Raw genomic sequence first — 27,239 nt, 5'->3', positions numbered from 1 at the left:
AAAGTCTGTCTGTGGTCCTCGGGGACAGTGCCTTTGATCACTGTGAGTTCCTCGGTAGTGTCGCTGTGGCAGTGGAGAATTGCCAGGATGCATGCGGTGCCGTGGGCCTCATCAAAGCAGACAGGCTTGCGGTCTGTCTTCCCTGGTGTTCAGTGTCCCCCTGTTCGCATGATGTCTGTGGCTTCAAGTAGGGTTGAGTCGCCCTGCAGGCAGCAGGAGGGCACTTAGGACGAGGCTGTGAAGCGTTTGAGCGTTTCCTCAGTGGTCTGGGCCGTGAAACCTGCCAGTTGGAAGCTTGCCGATACGTGGCCGGGAAGGTGGCCTAATTTCCGCTGTCAGGTCCCAACCTGTGTCATGGTTGCTGAAGCCCAACACTTCCCGTTGTGGGCATTCCCACGGGGTCACGGAAAGTGATATGGTCTAGTTGGTGAGAAGAGGCACTTGGGCCGAAGTTCGTTAGCCCCTTGAGTAGTGCCGGGCTGCATCTTGCCTGTAGGCAACTGCAGGTCGGAGGCAGGCCCCCCATGGGAGGTTCCCTTGCTTCTGGGAGCACTGGGAGTGACCCCAAGGGCACATCAGATGTGCTTGTAGGTGGCAGGGTCTCCAGGTCCACGTAGATGTGACACCCACGGCCGGGAGGCAGGTCTCGTCCAGTCTTTGTGCTTTGGTCAGAAGGCGTGGCTGTGGGAGAGCGGGAGTCTGTGACCTATTTCAGCAGCCCCTGGGGGTTAAACTTCGCATGTGGCCTCTTGAAGCTGACAGGGGTCTTTCTCCTTTCAGTTGGGGGTCCAACCAGGGTGCTGTGTATAAACTATGGCATTTACTGTTGGAGGTGTCTGCAGAGGGCCACAGCGACACCCAGAGACCAAGACGCGTATTCAGCGCCACACACAGGAACCCACAAGCGCATCCTCGTGCGCAGTCACAGTCACACACGCCCACTCACGTGAATACACAGATACAGTGTCTGACACACCGACCAATGTACGTGCCTAACTTCCTCCAGTCATGCTGTGAGACACGCAATCAGTTTTCGGTAATGGATAGTGGTACTTGGAAAGCAGGTTCTGTGCTCACGGCAAGGTAAGTGTTCGCAAGAATCATGTTCTCTGAACCGTGGTGCAATTCAGAAGCCTGCATGATTTCTGTCCCCTTCTCAGGTGCAGCTGCAGCGCAAGGCTGGCCGTCGGCAAAGACAAGAAGACCTTCGCGTTGTCTGATGACTGGATGTCCTAAGGAGAACTGGAAAAAGTGGGGCGGGCGCACATTGCTGAGCATGGCTCTGGATAACTCAGGACGGTAGGCATTCACCCATACGAAAATGTGCCATTGGATATTAGGTTTTCATCAGATGGGCCCAGTGGCTGCAAGAGTGGATTGATTGTTGGTCTTGCTGAGTGGCCTGAAGACTGTGGATTCCCCAGGCTTTTGGAGTACTTCCGGGTCATGGCTCCTCTGCAGAGCCCCACGGCCTGCCCGTTTGTGTTCTGCAGCGTCCCAGCATGTGCTTGGATCGATGATGACACCCTTGTATGCATTCCTTGGAAAATCTGAACAAAATGAGTGAGAACGCTCTACCGTCTCCTCATCGAAACTGAGGTCCAGCACGTTTCCTCTCTCGGGGGTATGGGACAGTTAGGAGTGAGGGCCGACGTCCCCTGCTGACAGGCATGCAAACACCACTAAGGGCTCCAGCATTGGAGGGACTCCTGTGTGAGGGTCGACCGTGTCTGCCCATAAGCTGGGTCATCTATGAATCCCCGGTCCCTGCTAAAAGACCGCTGAGGGAATACAAGAGGGCAGGCTCTCCTGCTAGTCTTCAGAGTCGGAGCGTGTGCTGGTGGAGGCCCAGTGAGCTTGCAGCTTGGAGAGTTGTGTTTTGGGCAGGATCACGCTTTGTGCATGCCGCTTCGGAGGTTGATTCTGGAAGCCAAAATGAGCAAGCTTCCCTGGTTGGAGCCTGGAGCCTCAGGCCAGGCCTGTGGCCCTCTCTGATGTTGTGTGTGGTGTGGTGAGGTTCCTGAGTGCCCGGTGGGGCTGGAGCAGTGAGCGGGGGTGGGCTGGAGTTGAGCGATGGCAGAAGGGGGCCGATGGACTAGACCTCGGGGCTGCCCCTGTCAGCTCCTCTGCTGAAGCTGCCGGCACACTGTTGGTGCTAAGTGGATCATCGTGGAGTGGGCTGAGGATCGAGTGCAGCATTTAAGCCTGTGTGGTGGCTGGGGGCCTGGAGAGAAAGTTAAGGTATCATGAGGACACGTCCTATGTAATGTCGTGGGATGGGCTGTCATCATTGTGTTGCAGGCGCTGGCCTCAGCTTCCCGAGGATGTGTCTTGTTCGTGAAGGGCTGGCATCAGCTGCCTATGGAGGGGATGGCTTTGGCAGTTCATGAGGTTGTAGTGAGGTAGGTAACCTGTGTAGAGTTGCGATCCCATTTCCGGAGGAGTGACTCCACACGGGTGTCTTGCGGGACGTAGAGAAGATGGACATGCTGAGGCATCTGTGCCGGCCTCCTTGGGGGTAGGTGAGTTATGTGAACAAGCCCTTTGGTCGTTTTGTTCCTTCTTTTGGGAATGTGCAAAGCGATAGTGTTTCTCCAGGAGGGCATGACGCGGCCGGCCCATGTGGCATGCAGGCCGTTCGAAGAGCCAGAGCTTTATCCGGAGCAGTCCATTGGCCGGGAAGAGATGGGGACACTGTTGCCCTGCCAGGTGCCCTGCCGTGGCCAACCACCTTTCCCTTTCAGGCTTCCAAGTCCCCTCGCATGGCAGAGGTCTTCCATTGAAAGTCTGTCTGTGGTCCTCGGGGACAGTGCCTTTGATCACTGTGAGTTCCTCGGTAGTATCGCTGTGGCAGTGGAGAATTGCCAGGATGCATGCGGTGCCGTGGGCCTCATCAAAGCAGACAGGCTTGCGGTCTGTCTTCCCTGGTGTTCAGTGTCCCCCTGTTCGCATGATGTCTGTGACTTCAAGTAGGGTTGAGTCGCCCTGCAGGCAGCAGGAGGGCACTTAGGACGAGGCTGTGAAGCGTTTGAGCGTTTCCTCAGTGGTCTGGGCCGTGAAACCTGCCAGTTGGAAGCTTGCCGATACGTGGCCGGGAAGGTGGCCTAATTTCCGCTGTCAGGTCCCAACCTGTGTCATGGTTGCTGAAGCCCAACACTTCCCGTTGTGGGCATTCCCACGGGGTCACGGAAAGTGATATGGTCTAGTTGGTGAGAAGAGGCACTTGGGCCGAAGTTCGTTAGCCCCTTGAGTAGTGCCGGGCTGCATCTTGCCTGTAGGCAACTGCAGGTCGGAGTCAGCCCCCCCATGGGAGGTTCCCTTGCTTCTGGGAGCGCTGGGAGTGACCCCAAGGGCACATCAGATGTGCTTGTAGGTGGCAGGGTCTCCAGGTCCACGTAGATGTGACACCCACGGCCGGGAGGCAGTTCTCGTCCAGTCTTTGTGCTTTGGTCAGAAGGCGTGGCTGTGGGAGAGCGGGAGTCTGTGACCTATTTCAGCAGCCCCTGGGGGTTAAACTTCGCATGTGGCCTCTTGAAGCTGACAGGGGTCTTTCTCCTTTCAGTTGGGGGTCCAACCAGGGTGCTGTGTATAAACTATGGCATTTACTGTTGGAGGTGTCTGCAGAGGGCCACAGCGACACCCAGAGCCCAAGACGCGTATTCAGCGCCACACACAGGAACCCACAAGCGCATCCTCGTGCGCAGTCACAGTCACACACGCCCACTCACGTGAATACACAGATACAGTGTCTGACACACCGACCAATGTACGTGCCTAACTTCCTCCAGTCATGCTGTGAGACACGCAATCAGTTTTCGGTAATGGATAGTGTTACTTGGAAAGCAGGTTCTGGGCTCACGGCAAGGTAAGTGTTCGCAAGAATCATGTTCTCTGAACCGTGGTGCAATTCAGAAGCCTGCATGATTTCTGTCCCCTTCTCAGGTGCAGCTGCAGGGCAAGGCTGGCCGTCGGCAAAGACAAGAAGACCTTCGCGTTGTCTGATGACTGGATGTCCTAAGGAGAACTGGAAAAAGTGGGGCGGGCGCACATTGCTGAGCATGGCTCTGGATAACTCAGGACGGTAGGCATTCACCCATACGAAAATGTGCCATTGGATATTAGGTTTTCATCAGATGGGCCCAGTGGCTGCAAGAGTGGATTGATTGTTGGTCTTGCCGAGTGGCCTGAAGACTGTGGATTCCCCAGGCTTTTGGAGTACTTCCGGGTCATGGCTCCTCTGCAGAGCCCCACAGCCTGCCCGTTTGTGTTCTGCAGCGTCCCAGCATGTGCTTGGATCGATGATGACACCCTTGTATGCATTCCTTGGAAAATCTGAACAAAATGAGTGAGAACGCTCTACCGTCTCCTCATCGAAACTGAGGTCCAGCACGTTTCCTCTCTCGGGGGTATGGGACAGTTAGGAGTGAGGGCCGACGTCCCCTGCTGACAGGCATGCAAACACCACTAAGGGCTCCAGCATTGGAGGGACTCCTGTGTGAGGGTCGACCGTGTCTGCCCATAAGCTGGGTCATCTATGAATCCCCGGTCCCTGCTAAAAGACCGCTGAGGGAATACAAGAGGGCAGGCTCTCCTGCTAGTCTTCAGAGTCGGAGCGTGTGCTGGTGGAGGCCCAGTGAGCTTGCAGCTTGGAGAGGTGTGTTTTGGGCAGGATCACGCTTTGTGCATGCCGCTTCGGAGGTTGATTCTGGAAGCCAAAATGAGCAAGCTTCCCTGGTTGGAGCCTGGAGCCTCAGGCCAGGCCTGTGGCCCTCTCTGATGTTGTGTGTGGTGTGGTGAGGTTCCTGAGTGCCCGGTGGGGCTGGAGCAGTGAGCGGGGGTGGGCTGGAGTTGAGCGATGGCAGAAGGGGGCTGATGGACTAGACCTCGGGGCTGCCCCTGTCAGCTCCTCTGCTGAAGCTGCCGGCACACTGTTGGTGCTAAGTGGATCATCGTGGAGTGGGCTGAGGATCGAGTGCAGCATTTAAGCCTGTGTGGTGGCTGGGGGCCTGGAGAGAAAGTTAAGGTATCATGAGGACACGTCCTATGTAATGTCGTGGGATGGGCTGTCATCATTGTGTTGCAGGCGCTGGCCTCAGCTTCCCGAGGATGTGTCTTGTTCGTGAAGGGCTGGCATCAGCTGCCTATGGAGGGGATGGCTTTGGCAGTTCATGAGGTTGTAGTGAGGTAGGTAACCTGTGTAGAGTTGCGATCCCATTTCCGGAGGAGTGACTCCACACGGGTGTCTTGCGGGACGTAGAGAAGATGGACATGCTGAGGCATCTGTGCCGGCCTCCTTGGGGGTAGGTGAGTTATGTGAACAAGCCCTTTGGTCGTTTTGTTCCTTCTTTTGGGAATGTGCAAAGCGATAGTGTTTCTCCAGGAGGGCATGACGCGGCCGGCCCATGTGGCATGCAGGCCGTTCGAAGAGCCAGAGCTTTATCCGGAGTAGTCCATTGGCCGGGAAGAGATGGGGACACAGTTGCCCTGCCAGGTGCCCTGCCGTGGGTAACCACCTTTCCCTTTCAGGCTTCCAAGTCCCCTCGCATGGCAGAGGTTTTCCATTGAAAGTCTGTCTGTGGTCCTCGGGGACAGTGCCTTTGATCACTGTGAGTTCCTCGGTAGTGTCGCTGTGGCAGTGGAGAATTGCCAGGATGCATGCGGTGCCGTGGGCCTCATCAAAGCAGACAGGCTTGCGGTCTGTCTTCCCTGGTGTTCAGTGTCCCCGTGTTCGCATGATGTCTGTGGCTTCAAGTAGGGTTGAGTCGCCCTGCAGGCAGCAGGAGGGCACTTAGGACGAGGCTGTGAAGCGTTTGAGCGTTTCCTCAGTGGTCTGGGCCGCGAAACCTGCCAGTTGGAAGCTTGCCGATACGTGGCCGGGAAGGTGGCCTAATTTCCGCTGTCAGGTCCCAACCTGTGTCATGGTTGCTGAAGCCCAACACTTCCCGTTGTGGGCATTCCCACGGGGTCACGGAAAGTGATATGGTCTAGTTGGCGAGAAGAGGCACTTGGGCCGAAGTTCGTTAGCCCCTTGAGTAGTGCCGGGCTGCATCTTGCCTGTAGGCAACTGCAGGTCGGAGTCAGCCCCCCCATGGGAGGTTCCCTTGCTTCTGGGAGCGCTGGGAGTGACCCCAAGGGCACATCAGATGTGCTTGTAGGTGGCAGGGTCTCCAGGTCCACGTAGATGTGACACCCACGGCCGGGAGGCAGGTCTCGTCCAGTCTTTGTGCTTTGGTCAGAAGGCGTGGCTGTGGGAGAGCGGGAGTCTGTGACCTATTTCAGCAGCCCCTGGGGGTTAAACTTCGCATGCGGCCTCTTGAAGCTGACAGGGGTCTTTCTCCTTTTCCTCTCAGTTGGGGGTCCAACCAGGGTGCTGTGTATAAACTATGGCGTTTACTGTTGGAGGTGTCTGCAGAGGGCCACAGCGACACCCAGAGACCAAGACGCGTATTCAGCGCCACGCACAGGAACCCACAAGCGCATCCTCGTGCGCAGTCACAGTCACACACGCCCACTCACGTGAATACACAGATACAGTGTCTGACACACCGACCAATGTACGTGCCTAACTTCCTCCAGTCATGCTGTGAGACACGCAATCAGTTTTCGGTAATGGATAGTGGTACTTGGAAAGCAGGTTCTGGGCTCACGGCAAGGTAAGTGTTCGCAAGAATCATGTTCTCTGAACCGTGGTGCAATTCAGAAGCCTGCATGATTTCTGTCCACTTCTCAGGTGCAGCTGCAGGGCAAGGCTGGCCGTCGGCAAAGACAAGAAGACCTTCGCGTTGTCTGATGACTGGATGTCCTAAGGAGAACTGGAAAAAGTGGGGCGGGCGCACATTGCTGAGCGTGGCTCTGGATAACTCAGGACGGTAGGCATTCACCCATATGAAAATGTGCCATTGGATATTAGGTTTTCATCAGATGGGCCCAGTGGCTGCAAGAGTGGATTGATTGTTGGTCTTGCCGAGTGGCCTGAAGATTGTGGATTCCCCAGGCTTTTGGAGTACTTCCGGGTCATGGCTCCTCTGCAGAGCCCCACGGCCTGCCCGTTTGTGTTCTGCAGCGTCCCAGCATGTGCTTGGATCGATGATGACACCCTTGTATGCATTCCTTGGAAAATCTGAACAAAATGAGTGAGAACGCTCTACCGTCTCCTCATCGAAACTGAGGTCCAGCACGTTTCCTCTCTCGGGGGTATGGGACAGTTAGGAGTGAGGGCCGACGTCCCCTGCTGACAGGCATGCAAACACCACTAAGGGCTCCAGCATTGGAGGGACTCCTGTGTGAGGGTCGACCGTGTCTGCCCATAAGCTGGGTCATCTATGAATCCCCGGTCCCTGCTAAAAGACCGCTGAGGGAATACAAGAGGGCAGGCTCTCCTGCTAGTCTTCAGAGTCGGAGCGTGTGCTGGTGGAGGCCCAGTGAGCTTGCAGCTTGGAGAGGTGTGTTTTGGGCAGGATCACGCTTTGTGCATGCCGCTTCGGAAGTTGATTCTGGAAGCCAAAATGAGCAAGCTTCCCTGGTTGGAGCCTGGAGCCTCAGGCCAGGCCTGTGGCCCTCTCTGATGTTGTGTGTGGTGTGGTGAGGTTCCTGAGTGCCCGGTGGGGCTGGAGCAGTGAGCGGGGGTGGGCTGGAGTTGAGCGATGGCAGAAGGGGGCTGATGGACTAGACCTCGGGGCTGCCCCTGTCAGCTCCTCTGCTGAAGCTGCCGGCACACTGTTGGTGCTAAGTGGATCATCGTGGAGTGGGCTGAGGATCGAGTGCAGCATTTAAGCCTGTGTGGTGGCTGGGGGCCTGGAGAGAAAGTTAAGGTATCATGAGGACACGTCCTATGTAATGTCGTGGGATGGGCTGTCATCATTGTGTTGCAGGCGCTGGCCTCAGCTTCCCGAGGATGTGTCTTGTTCGTGAAGGGCTGGCATCAGCTGCCTATGGAGGGGATGGCTTTGGCAGTTCATGAGGTTGTAGTGAGGTAGGTAACCTGTGTAGAGTTGCGATCCCATTTCCGGAGGAGTGACTCCACACGGGTGTCTTGCGGGACGTAGAGAAGATGGACATGCTGAGGCATCTGTGCCGGCCTCCTTGGGGGTAGGTGAGTTATGTGAACAAGCCCTTTGGTCGTTTTGTTCCTTCTTTTGGGAATGTGCAAAGCGATAGTGTTTCTCCAGGAGGGCATGACGCGGCCGGCCCATGTGGCATGCAGGCCGTTCGAAGAGCCAGAGCTTTATCCGGAGTAGTCCATTGGCCGGGAAGAGATGGGGACACAGTTGCCCTGCCAGGTGCCCTGCCGTGGCTAACCACCTTTCCCTTTCAGGCTTCCAAGTCCCCTCGCATGGCAGAGGTTTTCCATTGAAAGTCTGTCTGTGGTCCTCGGGGACAGTGCCTTTGATCACTGTGAGTTCCTCGGTAGTGTCGCTGTGGCAGTGGAGAATTGCCAGGATGCATGCGGTGCCGTGGGCCTCATCAAAGCAGACAGGCTTGCGGTCTGTCTTCCCTGGTGTTCAGTGTCCCCGTGTTCGCATGATGTCTGTGGCTTCAAGTAGGGTTGAGTCGCCCTGCAGGCAGCAGGAGGGCACTTAGGACGAGGCTGTGAAGCGTTTGAGCGTTTCCTCAGTGGTCTGGGCCGCGAAACCTGCCAGTTGGAAGCTTGCCGATACGTGGCCGGGAAGGTGGCCTAATTTCCGCTGTCAGGTCCCAACCTGTGTCATGGTTGCTGAAGCCCAACACTTCCCGTTGTGGGCATTCCCACGGGGTCACGGAAAGTGATATGGTCTAGTTGGCGAGAAGAGGCACTTGGGCCGAAGTTCGTTAGCCCCTTGAGTAGTGCCGGGCTGCATCTTGCCTGTAGGCAACTGCAGGTCGGAGTCAGCCCCCCCATGGGAGGTTCCCTTGCTTCTGGGAGCGCTGGGAGTGACCCCAAGGGCACATCAGATGTGCTTGTAGGTGGCAGGGTCTCCAGGTCCACGTAGATGTGACACCCACGGCCGGGAGGCAGGTCTCGTCCAGTCTTTGTGCTTTGGTCAGAAGGCGTGGCTGTGGGAGAGCGGGAGTCTGTGACCTATTTCAGCAGCCCCTGGGGGTTAAACTTCGCATGCGGCCTCTTGAAGCTGACAGGGGTCTTTCTCCTTTTCCTTTCAGTTGGGGGTCCAACCAGGGTGCTGTGTATAAACTATGGCGTTTACTGTTGGAGGTGTCTGCAGAGGGCCACAGCGACACCCAGAGACCAAGACGCGTATTCAGCGCCACGCACAGGAACCCACAAGCGCATCCTCGTGCGCAGTCACAGTCACACACGCCCACTCACGTGAATACACAGATACAGTGTCTGACACACCGACCAATGTACGTGCCTAACTTCCTCCAGTCATGCTGTGAGACACGCAATCAGTTTTCGGTAATGGATAGTGGTACTTGGAAAGCAGGTTCTGGGCTCACGGCAAGGTAAGTGTTCGCAAGAATCATGTTCTCTGAACCGTGGTGCAATTCAGAAGCCTGCATGATTTCTGTCCACTTCTCAGGTGCAGCTGCAGGGCAAGGCTGGCCGTCGGCAAAGACAAGAAGACCTTCGCGTTGTCTGATGACTGGATGTCCTAAGGAGAACTGGAAAAAGTGGGGCGGGCGCACATTGCTGAGCGTGGCTCTGGATAACTCAGGACGGTAGGCATTCACCCATATGAAAATGTGCCATTGGATATTAGGTTTTCATCAGATGGGCCCAGTGGCTGCAAGAGTGGATTGATTGTTGGTCTTGCCGAGTGGCCTGAAGACTGTGGATTCCCCAGGCTTTTGGAGTACTTCCGGGTCATGGCTCCTCTGCAGAGCCCCACGGCCTGCCCGTTTGTGTTCTGCAGCGTCCCAGCATGTGCTTGGATCGATGATGACACCCTTGTATGCATTCCTTGGAAAATCTGAACAAAATGAGTGAGAACGCTCTACCGTCTCCTCATCGAAACTGAGGTCCAGCACGTTTCCTCTCTCGGGGGTATGGGACAGTTAGGAGTGAGGGCCGACGTCCCCTGCTGACAGGCATGCAAACACCACTAAGGGCTCCAGCATTGGAGGGACTCCTGTGTGAGGGTCGACCGTGTCTGCCCATAAGCTGGGTCATCTATGAATCCCCGGTCCCTGCTAAAAGACCGCTGAGGGAATACAAGAGGGCAGGCTCTCCTGCTAGTCTTCAGAGTCGGAGCGTGTGCTGGTGGAGGCCCAGTGAGCTTGCAGCTTGGAGAGGTGTGTTTTGGGCAGGATCACGCTTTGTGCATGCCGCTTCGGAGGTTGATTCTGGAAGCCAAAATGAGCAAGCTTCCCTGGTTGGAGCCTGGAGCCTCAGGCCAGGCCTGTGGCCCTCTCTGATGTTGTGTGTGGTGTGGTGAGGTTCCTGAGTGCCCGGTGGGGCTGGAGCAGTGAGCGGGGGTGGGCTGGAGTTGAGCGATGGCAGAAGGGGGCCGATGGACTAGGCCTCGGGGCTGCCCCTTTCAGCTCCTCTGCTGAAGCTGCCGGCACACTGTTGGTGCTAAGTGGATCATCGTGGAGTGGGCTGAGGATCGAGTGCAGCATTTAAGCCTGTGTGGTGGCTGGGGGCCTGGAGAGAAAGTTAAGGTATCATGAGGACACGTCCTATGTAATGTCGTGGGATGGGCTGTCATCATTGTGTTGCAGGCGCTGGCCTCAGCTTCCCGAGGATGTGTCTTGTTCGTGAAGGGCTGGCATCAGCTGCCTATGGAGGGGATGGCTTTGGCAGTTCATGAGGTTGTAGTGAGGTAGGTAACCTGTGTAGAGTTGCGATCCCATTTCCGGAGGAGTGACTCCACACGGGTGTCTTGCGGGACGTAGAGAAGATGGACATGCTGAGGCATCTGTGCCGGCCTCCTTGGGGGTAGGTGAGTTATGTGAACAAGCCCTTTGGTCGTTTTGTTCCTTCTTTTGGGAATGTGCAAAGCGATAGTGTTTCTCCAGGAGGGCATGACGCGGCCGGCCCATGTGGCATGCAGGCCGTTCGAAGAGCCAGAGCTTTATCCGGAGTAGTCCATTGGCCGGGAAGAGATGGGGACACAGTTGCCCTGCCAGGTGCCCTGCCGTGGCTAACCACCTTTCCCTTTCAGGCTTCCAAGTCCCCTCGCATGGCAGAGGTTTTCCATTGAAAGTCTGTCTGTGGTCCTCGGGGACAGTGCCTTTGATCACTGTGAGTTCCTCGGTAGTGTCGCTGTGGCAGTGGAGAATTGCCAGGATGCATGCGGTGCCGTGGGCCTCATCAAAGCAGACAGGCTTGCGGTCTGTCTTCCCTGGTGTTCAGTGTCCCCGTGTTCGCATGATGTCTGTGGCTTCAAGTAGGGTTGAGTCGCCCTGCAGGCAGCAGGAGGGCACTTAGGACGAGGCTGTGAAGCGTTTGAGCGTTTCCTCAGTGGTCTGGGCCGCGAAACCTGCCAGTTGGAAGCTTGCCGATACGTGGCCGGGAAGGTGGCCTAATTTCCGCTGTCAGGTCCCAACCTGTGTCATGGTTGCTGAAGCCCAACACTTCCCGTTGTGGGCATTCCCACGGGGTCACGGAAAGTGATATGGTCTAGTTGGCGAGAAGAGGCACTTGGGCCGAAGTTCGTTAGCCCCTTGAGTAGTGCCGGGCTGCATCTTGCCTGTAGGCAACTGCAGGTCGGAGTCAGCCCCCCCATGGGAGGTTCCCTTGCTTCTGGGAGCGCTGGGAGTGACCCCAAGGGCACATCAGATGTGCTTGTAGGTGGCAGGGTCTCCAGGTCCACGTAGATGTGACACCCACGGCCGGGAGGCAGGTCTCGTCCAGTCTTTGTGCTTTGGTCAGAAGGCGTGGCTGTGGGAGAGCGGGAGTCTGTGACCTATTTCAGCAGCCCCTGGGGGTTAAACTTCGCATGCGGCCTCTTGAAGCTGACAGGGGTCTTTCTCCTTTTCCTCTCAGTTGGGGGTCCAACCAGGGTGCTGTGTATAAACTATGGCGTTTACTGTTGGAGGTGTCTGCAGAGGGCCACAGCGACACCCAGAGACCAAGACGCGTATTCAGCGCCACGCACAGGAACCCACAAGCGCATCCTCGTGCGCAGTCACAGTCACACACGCCCACTCACGTGAATACACAGATACAGTGTCTGACACACCGACCAATGTACGTGCCTAACTTCCTCCAGTCATGCTGTGAGACACGCAATCAGTTTTCGGTAATGGATAGTGGTACTTGGAAAGCAGGTTCTGGGCTCACGGCAAGGTAAGTGTTCGCAAGAATCATGTTCTCTGAACCGTGGTGCAATTCAGAAGCCTGCATGATTTCTGTCCACTTCTCAGGTGCAGCTGCAGGGCAAGGCTGGCCGTCGGCAAAGACAAGAAGACCTTCGCGTTGTCTGATGACTGGATGTCCTAAGGAGAACTGGAAAAAGTGGGGCGGGCGCACATTGCTGAGCGTGGCTCTGGATAACTCAGGACGGTAGGCATTCACCCATATGAAAATGTGCCATTGGATATTAGGTTTTCATCAGATGGGCCCAGTGGCTGCAAGAGTGGATTGATTGTTGGTCTTGCCGAGTGGCCTGAAGATTGTGGATTCCCCAGGCTTTTGGAGTACTTCCGGGTCATGGCTCCTCTGCAGAGCCCCACGGCCTGCCCGTTTGTGTTCTGCAGCGTCCCAGCATGTGCTTGGATCGATGATGACACCCTTGTATGCATTCCTTGGAAAATCTGAACAAAATGAGTGAGAACGCTCTACCGTCTCCTCATCGAAACTGAGGTCCAGCACGTTTCCTCTCTCGGGGGTATGGGACAGTTAGGAGTGAGGGCCGACGTCCCCTGCTGACAGGCATGCAAACACCACTAAGGGCTCCAGCATTGGAGGGACTCCTGTGTGAGGGTCGACCGTGTCTGCCCATAAGCTGGGTCATCTATGAATCCCCGGTCCCTGCTAAAAGACCGCTGAGGGAATACAAGAGGGCAGGCTCTCCTGCTAGTCTTCAGAGTCGGAGCGTGTGCTGGTGGAGGCCCAGTGAGCTTGCAGCTTGGAGAGGTGTGTTTTGGGCAGGATCACGCTTTGTGCATGCCGCTTCGGAAGTTGATTCTGGAAGCCAAAATGAGCAAGCTTCCCTGGTTGGAGCCTGGAGCCTCAGGCCAGGCCTGTGGCCCTCTCTGATGTTGTGTGTGGTGTGGTGAGGTTCCTGAGTGCCCGGTGGGGCTGGAGCAGTGAGCGGGGGTGGGCTGGAGTTGAGCGATGGCAGAAGGGGGCTGATGGACTAGACCTCGGGGCTGCCCCTGTCAGCTCCTCTGCTGAAGCTGCCGGCACACTGTTGGTGCTAAGTGGATCATCGTGGAGTGGGCTGAGGATCGAGTGCAGCATTTAAGCCTGTGTGGTGGCTGGGGGCCTGGAGAGAAAGTTAAGGTATCATGAGGACACGTCCTATGTAATGTCGTGGGATGGGCTGTCATCATTGTGTTGCAGGCGCTGGCCTCAGCTTCCCGAGGATGTGTCTTGTTCGTGAAGGGCTGGCATCAGCTGCCTATGGAGGGGATGGCTTTGGCAGTTCATGAGGTTGTAGTGAGGTAGGTAACCTGTGTAGAGTTGCGATCCCATTTCCGGAGGAGTGACTCCACACGGGTGTCTTGCGGGACGTAGAGAAGATGGACATGCTGAGGCATCTGTGCCGGCCTCCTTGGGGGTAGGTGAGTTATGTGAACAAGCCCTTTGGTCGTTTTGTTCCTTCTTTTGGGAATGTGCAAAGCGATAGTGTTTCTCCAGGAGGGCATGACGCGGCCGGCCCATGTGGCATGCAGGCCGTTCGAAGAGCCAGAGCTTTATCCGGAGTAGTCCATTGGCCGGGAAGAGATGGGGACACAGTTGCCCTGCCAGGTGCCCTGCCGTGGCTAACCAACTTTCCCTTTCAGGCTTCCAAGTCCCCTCGCATGGCAGAGGTTTTCCATTGAAAGTCTGTCTGTGGTCCTCGGGGACAGTGCCTTTGATCACTGTGAGTTCCTCGGTAGTGTCGCTGTGGCAGTGGAGAATTGCCAGGATGCATGCGGTGCCGTGGGCCTCATCAAAGCAGACAGGCTTGCGGTCTGTCTTCCCTGGTGTTCAGTGTCCCCGTGTTCGCATGATGTCTGTGGCTTCAAGTAGGGTTGAGTCGCCCTGCAGGCAGCAGGAGGGCACTTAGGACGAGGCTGTGAAGCGTTTGAGCGTTTCCTCAGTGGTCTGGGCCGCGAAACCTGCCAGTTGGAAGCTTGCCGATACGTGGCCGGGAAGGTGGCCTAATTTCCGCTGTCAGGTCCCAACCTGTGTCATGGTTGCTGAAGCCCAACACTTCCCGTTGTGGGCATTCCCACGGGGTCACGGAAAGTGATATGGTCTAGTTGGCGAGAAGAGGCACTTGGGCCGAAGTTCGTTAGCCCCTTGAGTAGTGCCGGGCTGCATCTTGCCTGTAGGCAACTGCAGGTCGGAGTCAGCCCCCCCATGGGAGGTTCCCTTGCTTCTGGGAACGCTGGGAGTGACCCCAAGGGCACATCAGATGTGCTTGTAGGTGGCAGGGTCTCCAGGTCCACGTAGATGTGACACCCACGGCCGGGAGGCAGGTCTCGTCCAGTCTTTGTGCTTTGGTCAGAAGGCGTGGCTGTGGGAGAGCGGGAGTCTGTGACCTATTTCAGCAGCCCCTGGGGGTTAAACTTCGCATGCGGCCTCTTGAAGCTGACAGGGGTCTTTCTCCTTTTCCTTTCAGTTGGGGGTCCAACCAGGGTGCTGTGTATAAACTATGGCGTTTACTGTTGGAGGTGTCTGCAGAGGGCCACAGCGACACCCAGAGACCAAGACGCGTATTCAGCGCCACGCACAGGAACCCACAAGCGCATCCTCGTGCGCAGTCACAGTCACACACGCCCACTCACGTGAATACACAGATACAGTGTCTGACACACCGACCAATGTACGTGCCTAACTTCCTCCAGTCATGCTGTGAGACACGCAATCAGTTTTCGGTAATGGATAGTGGTACTTGGAAAGCAGGTTCTGGGCTCACGGCAAGGTAAGTGTTCGCAAGAATCATGTTCTCTGAACCGTGGTGCAATTCAGAAGCCTGCATGATTTCTGTCCACTTCTCAGGTGCAGCTGCAGGGCAAGGCTGGCCGTCGGCAAAGACAAGAAGACCTTCACGTTGTCTGATGACTGGATGTCCTAAGGAGAACTGGAAAAAGTGGGGCGGGCGCACATTGCTGAGCGTGGCTCTGGATAACTCAGGACGGTAGGCATTCACCCATATGAAAATGTGCCATTGGATATTAGGTTTTCAGCAGATGGGCCCAGTGGCTGCAAGAGTGGATTGATTGTTGGTCTTGCCGAGTGGCCTGAAGACTGTGGATTCCCCAGGCTTTTGGAGTACTTCCGGGTCATGGCTCCTCTGCAGAGCCCCACGGCCTGCCCGTTTGTGTTCTGCAGCGTCCCAGCATGTGCTTGGATCGATGATGACACCCTTGTATGCATTCCTTGGAAAATCTGAACAAAATGAGTGAGAACGCTCTACCGTCTCCTCATCGAAACTGAGGTCCAGCACGTTTCCTCTCTCGGGGGTATGGGACAGTTAGGAGTGAGGGCCAACGTCCCCTGCTGACAGGCATGCAAACACCACTAAGGGCTCCAGCATTGGAGGGACTCCTGTGTGAGGGTCGACCGTGTCTGCCCATAAGCTGGGTCATCTATGAATCCCCGGTCCCTGCTAAAAGACCGCTGAGGGAATACAAGAGGGCAGGCTCTCCTGCTAGTCTTCAGAGTCGGAGCGTGTGCTGGTGGAGGCCCAGTGAGCTTGCAGCTTGGAGAGGTGTGTTTTGGGCAGGATCACGCTTTGTGCATGCCGCTTCGGAGGTTGATTCTGGAAGCCAAAATGAGCAAGCTTCCCTGGTTGGAGCCTGGAGCCTCAGGCCAGGCCTGTGGCCCTCTCTGATGTTGTGTGTGGTGTGGTGAGGTTCCTGAGTGCCCGGTGGGGCTGGAGCAGTGAGCGGGGGTGGGCTGGAGTTGAGCGATGGCAGAAGGGGGCCGATGGACTAGGCCTCGGGGCTGCCCCTTTCAGCTCCTCTGCTGAAGCTGCCGGCACACTGTTGGTGCTAAGTGGATCATCGTGGAGTGGGCTGAGGATCGAGTGCAGCATTTAAGCCTGTGTGGTGGCTGGGGGCCTGGAGAGAAAGTTAAGGTATCATGAGGACACGTCCTATGTAATGTCGTGGGATGGGCTGTCATCATTGTGTTGCAGGCGCTGGCCTCAGCTTCCCGAGGATGTGTCTTGTTCGTGAAGGGCTGGCATCAGCTGCCTATGGAGGGGATGGCTTTGGCAGTTCATGAGGTTGTAGTGAGGTAGGTAACCTGTGTAGAGTTGCGATCCCATTTCCGGAGGAGTGACTCCACACGGGTGTCTTGCGGGACGTAGAGAAGATGGACATGCTGAGGCATCTGTGCCGGCCTCCTTGGGGGTAGGTGAGTTATGTGAACAAGCCCTTTGGTCGTTTTGTTCCTTCTTTTGGGAATGTGCAAAGCGATAGTGTTTCTCCAGGAGGGCATGACGCGGCCGGCCCATGTGGCATGCAGGCCGTTCGAAGAGCCAGAGCTTTATCCGGAGTAGTCCATTGGCCGGGAAGAGATGGGGACACAGTTGCCCTGCCAGGTGCCCTGCCGTGGCTAACCACCTTTCCCTTTCAGGCTTCCAAGTCCCCTCGCATGGCAGAGGTTTTCCATTGAAAGTATGTCTGTGGTCCTCGGGGACAGTGCCTTTGATCACTGTGAGTTCCTCGGTAGTGTCGCTGTGGCAGTGGAGAATTGCCAGGATGCATGCGGTGCCGTGGGCCTCATCAAAGCAGACAGGCTTGCGGTCTGTCTTCCCTGGTGTTCAGTGTCCCCGTGTTCGCATGATGTCTGTGGCTTCAAGTAGGGTTGAGTCGCCCTGCAGGCAGCAGGAGGGCACTTAGGACGAGGCTGTGAAGCGTTTGAGCATTTCCTCAGTGGTCTGGGCCGCAAAACCTGCCAGTTGGAAGCTTGCCGATACGTGGCCGGGAAGGTGGCCTAATTTCCGCTGTCAGGTCCCAACCTGTGTCATGGTTGCTGAAGCCCAACACTTCCCGTTGTGGGCATTCCCACGGGGTCACGGAAAGTGATATGGTCTAGTTGGCGAGAAGAGGCACTTGGGCCGAAGTTCGTTAGCCCCTTGAGTAGTGCCGGGCTGCATCTTGCCTGTAGGCAACTGCAGGTCGGAGTCAGCCCCCCCATGGGAGGTTCCCTTGCTTCTGGGAGCGCTGGGAGTGACCCCAAGGGCACATCAGATGTGCTTGTAGGTGGCAGGGTCTCCAGGTCCACGTAGATGTGACACCCACGGCCGGGAGGCAGGTCTCGTCCAGTCTTTGTGCTTTGGTCAGAAGGCGTGGCTGTGGGAGAGCGGGAGTCTGTGACCTATTTCAGCAGCCCCTGGGGGTTAAACTTCGCATGCGGCCTCTTGAAGCTGACAGGGGTCTTTCTCCTTTTCCTCTCAGTTGGGGGTCCAACCAGGGTGCTGTGTATAAACTATGGCGTTTACTGTTGGAGGTGTCTGCAGAGGGCCACAGCGACACCCAGAGACCAAGACGCGTATTCAGCGCCACACACAGGAACCCACAAGCGCATCCTCGTGCGCAGTCACAGTCATACACGCCCACTCACGTGAATACACAGATACAGTGTCTGACACACCGACCAATGTACGTGCCTAACTTCCTCCAGTCATGCTGTGAGACACGCAATCAGTTTTCGGTAATGGATAGTGGTACTTGGAAAGCAGGTTCTGGGCTCACGGCAAGGTAAGTGTTCGCAAGAATCATGTTCTCTGAACCGTGGTGCAATTCAGAAGCCTGCATGATTTCTGTCCACTTCTCAGGTGCAGCTGCAGGGCAAGGCTGGCCGTCGGCAAAGACAAGAAGACCTTCGCGTTGTCTGATGACTGGATGTCCTAAGGAGAACTGGAAAAAGTGGGGCGGGCGCACATTGCTGAGCGTGGCTCTGGATAACTCAGGACGGTAGGCATTCACCCATATGAAAATGTGCCATTGGATATTAGGTTTTCATCAGATGGGCCCAGTGGCTGCAAGAGTGGATTGATTGTTGGTCTTGCCGAGTGGCCTGAAGATTGTGGATTCCCCAGGCTTTTGGAGTACTTCCGGGTCATGGCTCCTCTGCAGAGCCCCACGGCCTGCCCGTTTGTGTTCTGCAGCGTCCCAGCATGTGCTTGGATCGATGATGACACCCTTGTATGCATTCCTTGGAAAATCTGAACAAAATGAGTGAGAACGCTCTACCGTCTCCTCATCGAAACTGAGGTCCAGCACGTTTCCTCTCTCGGGGGTATGGGACAGTTAGGAGTGAGGGCCGACGTCCCCTGCTGACAGGCATGCAAACACCACTAAGGGCTCCAGCATTGGAGGGACTCCTGTGTGAGGGTCGACCGTGTCTGCCCATAAGCTGGGTCATCTATGAATCCCCGGTCCCTGCTAAAAGACCGCTGAGGGAATACAAGAGGGCAGGCTCTCCTGCTAGTCTTCAGAGTCGGAGCGTGTGCTGGTGGAGGCCCAGTGAGCTTGCAGCTTGGAGAGGTGTGTTTTGGGCAGGATCACGCTTTGTGCATGCCGCTTCGGAAGTTGATTCTGGAAGCCAAAATGAGCAAGCTTCCCTGGTTGGAGCCTGGAGCCTCAGGCCAGGCCTGTGGCCCTCTCTGATGTTGTGTGTGGTGTGGTGAGGTTCCTGAGTGCCCGGTGGGGCTGGAGCAGTGAGCGGGGGTGGGCTGGAGTTGAGCGATGGCAGAAGGGGGCTGATGGACTAGACCTCGGGGCTGCCCCTGTCAGCTCCTCTGCTGAAGCTGCCAGCACACTGTTGGTGCTAAGTGGATCATCGTGGAGTGGGCTGAGGATCGAGTGCAGCATTTAAGCCTGTGTGGTGGCTGGGGGCCTGGAGAGAAAGTTAAGGTATCATGAGGACACGTCCTATGTAATGTCGTGGGATGGGCTGTCATCATTGTGTTGCAGGCGCTGGCCTCAGCTTCCCGAGGATGTGTCTTGTTCGTGAAGGGCTGGCATCAGCTGCCTATGGAGGGGATGGCTTTGGCAGTTCATGAGGTTGTAGTGAGGTAGGTAACCTGTGTAGAGTTGCGATCCCATTTCCGGAGGAGTGACTCCACACGGGTGTCTTGCGGGACGTAGAGAAGATGGACATGCTGAGGCATCTGTGCCGGCCTCCTTGGGGGTAGGTGAGTTATGTGAACAAGCCCTTTGGTCGTTTTGTTCCTTCTTTTGGGAATGTGCAAAGCGATAGTGTTTCTCCAGGAGGGCATGACGCGGCCGGCCCATGTGGCATGCAGGCCGTTCGAAGAGCCAGAGCTTTATCCGGAGTAGTCCATTGGCCGGGAAGAGATGGGGACACAGTTGCCCTGCCAGGTGCCCTGCCGTGGCTAACCACCTTTCCCTTTCAGGCTTCCAAGTCCCCTCGCATGGCAGAGGTTTTCCATTGAAAGTCTGTCTGTGGTCCTCGGGGACAGTGCCTTTGATCACTGTGAGTTCCTCGGTAGTGTCGCTGTGGCAGTGGAGAATTGCCAGGATGCATGCGGTGCCGTGGGCCTCATCAAAGCAGACAGGCTTGCGGTCTGTCTTCCCTGGTGTTCAGTGTCCCCGTGTTCGCATGATGTCTGTGGCTTCAAGTAGGGTTGAGTCGCCCTGCAGGCAGCAGGAGGGCACTTAGGACGAGGCTGTGAAGCGTTTGAGCGTTTCCTCAGTGGTCTGGGCCGCGAAACCTGCCAGTTGGAAGCTTGCCGATACGTGGCCGGGAAGGTGGCCTAATTTCCGCTGTCAGGTCCCAACCTGTGTCATGGTTGCTGAAGCCCAACACTTCCCGTTGTGGGCATTCCCACGGGGTCACGGAAAGTGATATGGTCTAGTTGGCGAGAAGAGGCACTTGGGCCGAAGTTCGTTAGCCCCTTGAGTAGTGCCGGGCTGCATCTTGCCTGTAGGCAACTGCAGGTCGGAGTCAGCCCCCCCATGGGAGGTTCCCTTGCTTCTGGGAGCGCTGGGAGTGACCCCAAGGGCACATCAGATGTGCTTGTAGGTGGCAGGGTCTCCAGGTCCACGTAGATGTGACACCCACGGCCGGGAGGCAGGTCTCGTCCAGTCTTTGTGCTTTGGTCAGAAGGCGTGGCTGTGGGAGAGCGGGAGTCTGTGACCTATTTCAGCAGCCCCTGGGGGTTAAACTTCGCATGCGGCCTCTTGAAGCTGACAGGGGTCTTTCTCCTTTTCCTTTCAGTTGGGGGTCCAACCAGGGTGCTGTGTATAAACTATGGCGTTTACTGTTGGAGGTGTCTGCAGAGGGCCACAGCGACACCCAGAGACCAAGACGCGTATTCAGCGCCACACACAGGAACCCACAAGCGCATCCTCGTGCACAGTCACAGTCACACACGCCCACTCACGTGAATACACAGATACAGTGTCTGACACACCGACCAATGTACGTGCCTAACTTCCTCCAGTCATGCTGTGAGACACGCAATCAGTTTTCGGTAATGGATAGTGGTACTTGGAAAGCAGGTTCTGGGCTCACGGCAAGGTAAGTGTTCGCAAGAATCATGTTCTCTGAACCGTGGTGCAATTCAGAAGCCTGCATGATTTCTGTCCCCTTCTCAGGTGCAGCTGCAGGGCAAGGCTGGCCGTCGGCAAAGACAAGAAGACCTTCGCATTGTCTGATGACTGGATGTCCTAAGGAGAACTGGAAAAAGTGGGGCGGGCGCACGTTGCTGAGCGTGGCTGTGGATAACTCAGGACGGTATGCATTCACCCATACGAAAATGTGCAATTGGATATTAGGTTTTCATCAGATGGGCCCAGTGGCTGCAAGAGTGGATTGATTGTTGGTCTTGCTGAGTGGCCTGAAGACTGTGGATTCCCCATGCTGTTGGAGTACTTCCGGGTCATGGCTCCTCTGCAGAGCCCCACGGCCTGCCCGTTTGTGTTCTGCAGCGTCCCAGCATGTGCTTGGATAGATGATGACATCCTTGTATGCATTCCTTGGAAAATCTGAACATAATGAGTGAGAAAGTTTTACCGTCTCCTCATCGAAACTGAGGGTCCAGCACGTTTCCTCTCTCGGGGGTATGGGACAGTTAGGAGTGAGGGCCGACGTCCCCTGCTGACAGGCATGCAAACACCACTAAGGGCTCCAGCATTGGAGGGACTCCTGTGTGAGGGTCGACCGTGTCTGCCCATAAGCTGGGTCATCTATGAATCCCCGGTCCCTGCTAAAAGACCGCTGAGGGAATACAAGGGGGCAGGCTCTCCTGCTAGTCTTCAGAGTCGGAGCGTGTGCTGGTGGAGGCCCAGTGAGCTTGCAGCTTGGAGAGGTGTGTTTTGGCCAGGATCACGCTTTGTGCATGCCGCTTCGGAGGTTGATTCTGGAAGCCAAAGTGAGCAAGCTTCCCTGGTTGGAGCCTGGAGCCTCAGGCCAGGCCTGAGGCCCTCTGTGATGTTGTGTGTGGTGTGGTGAGGTTCCTGAGTGCCCGGTGGGGCTGGAGCAGTGAGCAGGGGTGGGCTGGAGTTGAGCGATGGCAGAAGGGGGCCGATGGAATAGGCCACGGGGCTGCCCCTTTCAGCTCCTCTGCTGAAGCTGCCGGCACACTGTTGGTGCTAAGTGGATCATCGTGGAGTGGGCTGAGGATCGAGTGCTGCATTTAAGCCTGTGTGGTGGCTGGGGGCCTGGAGAGAAAGTTAAGGTATCATGAGGACACGTCCTATGTAATGTCGTGGGATGGGCTGTCATCATTGGGTTGCAGGTGCTGGCCTCAGCTTCCCGAGGATGTGTCTTGTCGTGAAGGGCTGGCATCAGCTGCCTATGGAGGGGATGGCTTTGGCAGTTCATGAGGATGTAGTGAGGTAGGTAACCTGTGTAGAGTTGCGATCCCATTTCCGGAGGAGTGACTCCACACGGGTGTCTTGCGGGACGTAGAGAAGATGGACATGCTGAGGCATCTGTGCCGGCCTCCTTGGAGGTAGGTGAGTTATGGGAACAAGCCCTTTGGTCGTTTTGTTCCTTCTTTTGGGAATATGCAAAGCGATAGTGTTTCTCCCGGAGGGCATGACGCGGCCGGCCCATGTGGCATGCAGGCCGTTCGAAGAGCCAGAGCTTTATCCGGAGCAGTCCATTGGCCGGGAAGAGATGGGGACACTGTTGCCCTGCCAGGTGCCCTGCCGTGGCCAACCACCTTTCCCTTTCAGGCTTCCAAGTCCCCTCGCATGGCAGAGGTTTTCCATTGAAAGTCTGTCTGTGGTCCTCGGGGACAGTGCCTTTGATCACTGTGAGTTCCTCGGTAGTGTCGCTGTGGCAGTGGAGAATTGCCAGGATGCATGCGGTGCCGTGGGCCTCATCAAAGCAGACAGGCTTGCGGTCTGTCTTCCCTGGTGTTCAGTGTCCCCATGTTCGCATGATGTCTGTGGCTTCAAGTAGGGTTGAGTCGCCCTGCAGGCAGCAGGAGGGCACTTAGGACGAGGCTGTGAAGCGTTTGAGCGTTTCCTCAGTGGTCTGGGCCGCGAAACCTGCCAGTTGGAAGCTTGCCGATACGTGGCCGGGAAGGTGGCCTAATTTCCGCTGTCAGGTCCCAACCTGTGTCATGGTTGCTGAAGCCCAACACTTCCCGTTGTGGGCATTCCCACGGGGTCACGGAAAGTGATATGGTCTAGTTGGCGAGAAGAGGCAATTAGGCCGAAGTTCGTTAGCCCCTTGAGTAGTGCCAGGCTGCATCTTGCCTGTAGGCAACTGCAGGTTGGAGGCAGGCCCCCCATGGGAGGTTCCCTTGCTTCTGGGAGCACTGGGAGTGACCCCAAGGGCACATCAGATGTGCTTGTAGGTGGCAGGGTCTCCAGGTCCACGTAGATGTGACACCCACGGCCGGGAGGCAGGTCTCGTCCAGTCTTTGTGCTTTGGTCAGAAGGCGTGGCTGTGGGAGAGCGGGAGTCTGTGACCCATTTCAGCAGCCCCTGGGGGTTAAACTTCGCATGCGGCCTCTTGAAGCTGACAGGGGTCTTTCTCCTTTCAGTTGGGGGTCCAACCAGGGTGCTGTGTATAATCTATGGCATTTACTGTTGGAGGTGTCTGCAGAGGGCCACAGCGACACCCAGAGACCAAGACGCGTATTCAGCGCCACACACAGGAACCCACAAGCGCATCCTCGTGCGCAGTCACAGTCACACACGCCCACTCACGTGAATACACAGATACAGTGTCTGACACACCGACCAATGTACGTGCCTAACTTCCTCCAGTCATGCTGTGAGACACGCAATCAGTTTTCGGTAATGGATAGTGTTACTTGGAAAGCAGGTTCTGGGCTCACGGCAAGGTAAGTGTTCGCAAGAATCATGTTCTCTGAACCGTGGTGCAATTCAGAAGCCTGCATGATTTCTGTCCCCTTCTCAGGTGCAGCTGCAGGGCAAGGCTGGCCGTCGGCAAAGACAAGAAGACCTTCGCGTTGTCTGATGACTGGATGTCCTAAGGAGAACTGGAAAAAGTGGGGCGGGCGCACATTGCTGAGCGTGGCTCTGGATAACTCAGGACGGTAGGCATTCACCCATACGAAAATGTGCCATTGGATATTAGGTTTTCATCAGATGGGCCCAGTGGCTGCAAGAGTGGATTGATTGTTGGTCTTGCTGAGTGGCCTGAAGACTGTGGATTCCCCAGGCTTTTGGAGTACTTCCGGGTCATGGCTCCTCTGCAGAGCCCCACGGCCTGCCCGTTTGTGTTCTGCAGCGTCCCAGCATGTGCTTGGATCGATGATGACACCCTTGTATGCATTCCTTGGAAAATCTGAACAAAATGAGTGAGAACGCTCTACCGTCTCCTCATCGAAACTGAGGTCCAGCACGTTTCCTCTCTCGGGGGTATGGGACAGTTAGGAGTGAGGGCCGACGTCCCCTGCTGACAGGCATGCAAACACCACTAAGGGCTCCAGCATTGGAGGGACTCCTGTGTGAGGGTCGACCGTGTCTGCCCATAAGCTGGGTCATCTATGAATCCCCGGTCCCTGCTAAAAGACCGCTGAGGGAATACAAGAGGGCAGGCTCTCCTGCTAGTCTTCAGAGTCGGAGCATGTGCTGGTGGAGGCCCAGTGAGCTTGCAGCTTGGAGAGGTGTGTTTTGGGCAGGATCACGCTTTGTGCATGCCGCTTCGGAGGTTGATTCTGGAAGCCAAAATGAGCAAGCTTCCCTGGTTGGAGCCTGGAGCCTCAGGCCAGGCCTGTGGCCCTCTCTGATGTTGTGTGTGGTGTGGTGAGGTTCCTGAGTGCCCGGTGGGGCTGGAGCAGTGAGCGGGGGTGGGCTGGAGTTGAGCGATGGCAGAAGGGGGCCGATGGACTAGGCCTCGGGGCTGCCCCTTTCAGCTCCTCTGCTGAAGCTGCCGGCACACTGTTGGTGCTAAGTGGATCATCGTGGAGTGGGCTGAGAATCGAGTGCAGCATTTAAGCCTGTGTGGTGGCTGGGGGCCTGGAGAGAAAGTTAAGGTATCATGAGGACACGTCCTATGTAATGTCGTGGGATGGGCTGTCATCATTGTGTTGCAGGCGCTGGCCTCAGCTTCCCGAGGATGTGTCTTGTTCGTGAAGGGCTGGCATCAGTTGCCTATGGAGGGGATGGCTTTGGCAGTTCATGAGGTTGTAGTGAGGTAGGTAACCTGTGTAGAGTTGCGATCCCATTTGCGGAGGAGTGACTCCACACGGGTGTCTTGCGGGACGTAGAGAAGATGGACATGCTGAGGCATTTGTGCCAGCCTCCTTGGGGGTAGGTGAGTTATGGGAACAAGCCCTTTGGTCGTTTTGTTCCTTCTTTTGGGAATGTGCAAAGCGATAGTGTTTCTCCAGGAGGGCATGACGCGGCCGGCCCATGTGGCATGCAGGCCGTTCGAAGAGCCAGAGCTTTATCCGGAGCAGTGCATTGGCCGGGAAGAGATGGGGACACTGTTGCCCTGCCAGGTGCCCTGCCGTGGCCAACCACCTTTCCCTTTCAGGCTTCCAAGTCCCCTCGCATGGCAGAGGTTTTCCATTGAAAGTCTGTCTGTGGTCCTCGGGGACAGTGCCTTTGATCACTGTGAGTTCCTCGGTAGTGTCGCTGTGGCAGTGGAGAATTGCCAGGATGCATGCGGTGCCGTGGGCCTCATCAAAGCAGACAGGCTTGCGGTCTGTCTTCCCTGGTGTTCAGTGTCCCCGTGTTCGCATGATGTCTGTGGCTTCAAGTAGGGTTGAGTCGCCCTGCAGGCAGCAGGAGGGCACTTAGGACGAGGCTGTGAAGCGTTTGAGCGTTTCCTCAGTGGTCTGGGCCGCAAAACCTGCCAGTTGGAAGCTTGCTGATACGTGGCCGGGAAGGTGGCCTAACTTCCGCTGTCAGGTCCCAACCTGTGTCATGGTTGCTGAAGCCCAACACTTCCCGTTGTGGGCATTCCCACGGGGTCACGGAGAGTGATATGGTCTAGTTGGCGAGAAGAGGCAATTGGGCCGAAGTTCGTTAGCCCCTTGAGTAGTGCCGGGCTGCATCTTGCCTGTAGGCAACTGCAGGTCGGAGGCAGGCCCCCCATGGGAGGTTCCCTTGCTTCTGGGAGCGCTGGGAGTGATCCCAAGGGCACATCAGATGTGCTTGTAGGTGGCAGGGTCTCCATGTCCACGTAGATGTGACACCCACGGCCGGGAGGCAGGTCTCGTCCAGTCTTTGTGCTTTGGTCAGAAGGCGTGGCTGTGGGAGAGCGGGAGTCTGTGACCCATTTCAGCAGCCCCTGGGGGTTAAACTTCGCATGCGGCCTCTTGAAGCTGACAGGGGTCTTTCTCCTTTCAGTTGGGGGTCCAACCAGGGTGCTGTGTATAAACTATGGCATTTACTGTTGGAGGTGTCTGCAGAGGGCCACAGCGACACCCAGAGCCCAAGACGCGTATTCAGCGCCACACACAGGAACCCACAAGCGCATCCTCGTGCGCAGTCACAGTCACACACGCCCACTCACGTGAATACACAGATACAGTGTCTGACACACCGACCAATGTACGTGCCTAACTTCCTCCAGTCATGCTGTGAGACACGCAATCAGTTTTCGGTAATGGATAGTGTTACTTGGAAAGCAGGTTCTGGGCTCACGGCAAGGTAAGTGTTCGCAAGAATCATGTTCTCTGAACCGTGGTGCAATTCAGAAGCCTGCATGATTTCTGTCCCCTTCTCAGGTGCAGCTGCAGGGTAAGGCTGGCCGTCGGCAAAGACAAGAAGACCTTCGCGTTGTCTGATGACTGGATGTCCTAAGGAGAACTGGAAAAAGTGGGGCGGGCGCACATTGCTGAGCGTGGCTCTGGATAACTCAGGACGGTAGGCATTCACCCATACGAAAATGTGCCATTGGATATTAGGTTTTCATCAGATGGGCCCAGTGGCTGCAAGAGTGGATTGATTGTTGGTCTTGCCGAGTGGCCTGAAGACTGTGGATTCCCCAGGCTTTTGGAGTACTTCCGGGTCATGGCTCCTCTGCAGAGCCCCACGGCCTGCCCGTTTGTGTTCTGCAGCGTCCCAGCATGTGCTTGGATCGATGATGACACCCTTGTATGCATTCCTTGGAAGATCTGAACAAAATGAGTGAGAACGCTCTACCGTCTCCTCATCGAAACTGAGGTCCAGCACGTTTCCTCTCTCGGGGGTATGGGACAGTTAGGAGTGAGGGCCGACGTCCCCTGCTGACAGGCATGCAAACACCACTAAGGGCTCCAGCATTGGAGGGACTCCTGTGTGAGGGTCGACCGTGTCTGCCCATAAGCTGGGTCATCTATGAATCCCCGGTCCCTGCTAAAAGACCGCTGAGGGAATACAAGAGGGCAGGCTCTCCTGCTAGTCTTCAGAGTCGGAGCATGTGCTGGTGGAGGCCCAGTGAGCTTGCAGCTTGGAGAGGTGTGTTTTGGGCAGGATCACGCTTTGTGCATGCCGCTTCGGAGGTTGATTCTGGAAGCCAAAATGAGCAAGCTTCCCTGGTTGGAGCCTGGAGCCTCAGGCCAGGCCTGTGGCCCTCTCTGATGTTGTGTGTGGTGTGGTGAGGTTCCTGAGTGCCCGGTGGGGCTGGAGCAGTGAGCGGGGTTGGGCTGGAGTTGAGCGATGGCAGAAGGGGGCCGATGGACTAGGCCTCGGGGCTGCCCCTTTCAGCTCCTCTGCTGAAGCTGCCGGCACACTGTTGGTGCTAAGTGGAT

General features: G+C 56.4%; 10 non-coding genes across 10 annotated transcripts; all 10 read left to right on the top strand.

Annotated features, from left to right (window-relative positions):
- The first annotated feature begins 1,510 nt into the window (after positions 1-1,510).
- Positions 1,511-1,603, top strand: LOC133086262 (small nucleolar RNA SNORD116). Its single transcript, XR_009700022.1, has one exon. It is a non-coding gene; the product is annotated as a small nucleolar RNA SNORD116 (small nucleolar RNA).
- Positions 1,604-4,292: 2,689 nt separating this feature from the next.
- On the top strand, positions 4,293-4,385 carry LOC133086261 (small nucleolar RNA SNORD116). Its single transcript, XR_009700021.1, has one exon. It is a non-coding gene; the product is annotated as a small nucleolar RNA SNORD116 (small nucleolar RNA).
- A 2,695-nt stretch (positions 4,386-7,080) lies between these two features.
- LOC133086260 (small nucleolar RNA SNORD116) lies at positions 7,081-7,173 on the top strand. Its single transcript, XR_009700020.1, has one exon. It is a non-coding gene; the product is annotated as a small nucleolar RNA SNORD116 (small nucleolar RNA).
- A 2,695-nt stretch (positions 7,174-9,868) lies between these two features.
- LOC133086259 (small nucleolar RNA SNORD116) lies at positions 9,869-9,961 on the top strand. Its single transcript, XR_009700019.1, has one exon. It is a non-coding gene; the product is annotated as a small nucleolar RNA SNORD116 (small nucleolar RNA).
- Positions 9,962-12,656: 2,695 nt separating this feature from the next.
- On the top strand, positions 12,657-12,749 carry LOC133086258 (small nucleolar RNA SNORD116). Its single transcript, XR_009700018.1, has one exon. It is a non-coding gene; the product is annotated as a small nucleolar RNA SNORD116 (small nucleolar RNA).
- A 2,695-nt stretch (positions 12,750-15,444) lies between these two features.
- On the top strand, positions 15,445-15,537 carry LOC133086257 (small nucleolar RNA SNORD116). Its single transcript, XR_009700017.1, has one exon. It is a non-coding gene; the product is annotated as a small nucleolar RNA SNORD116 (small nucleolar RNA).
- A 2,695-nt stretch (positions 15,538-18,232) lies between these two features.
- LOC133086256 (small nucleolar RNA SNORD116) lies at positions 18,233-18,325 on the top strand. Its single transcript, XR_009700016.1, has one exon. It is a non-coding gene; the product is annotated as a small nucleolar RNA SNORD116 (small nucleolar RNA).
- Positions 18,326-21,020: 2,695 nt separating this feature from the next.
- On the top strand, positions 21,021-21,114 carry LOC133085896 (small nucleolar RNA SNORD116). Its single transcript, XR_009699695.1, has one exon. It is a non-coding gene; the product is annotated as a small nucleolar RNA SNORD116 (small nucleolar RNA).
- A 2,688-nt stretch (positions 21,115-23,802) lies between these two features.
- Positions 23,803-23,895, top strand: LOC133086255 (small nucleolar RNA SNORD116). The gene has a single exon (XR_009700015.1). It is a non-coding gene; the product is annotated as a small nucleolar RNA SNORD116 (small nucleolar RNA).
- A 2,689-nt stretch (positions 23,896-26,584) lies between these two features.
- LOC133086494 (small nucleolar RNA SNORD116) lies at positions 26,585-26,677 on the top strand. The gene has a single exon (XR_009700248.1). It is a non-coding gene; the product is annotated as a small nucleolar RNA SNORD116 (small nucleolar RNA).
- The last annotated feature ends 562 nt before the right edge of the window (positions 26,678-27,239 follow it).

Source organism: Eubalaena glacialis, chromosome 2 (genome assembly GCF_028564815.1).
Source record: "Eubalaena glacialis isolate mEubGla1 chromosome 2, mEubGla1.1.hap2.+ XY, whole genome shotgun sequence".
Taxonomy (NCBI): domain Eukaryota; kingdom Metazoa; phylum Chordata; class Mammalia; order Artiodactyla; family Balaenidae; genus Eubalaena; species Eubalaena glacialis.
Note: the sequence above shows the minus strand (reverse complement) of the source record. Positions and strands in the feature narration are given on the sequence as shown.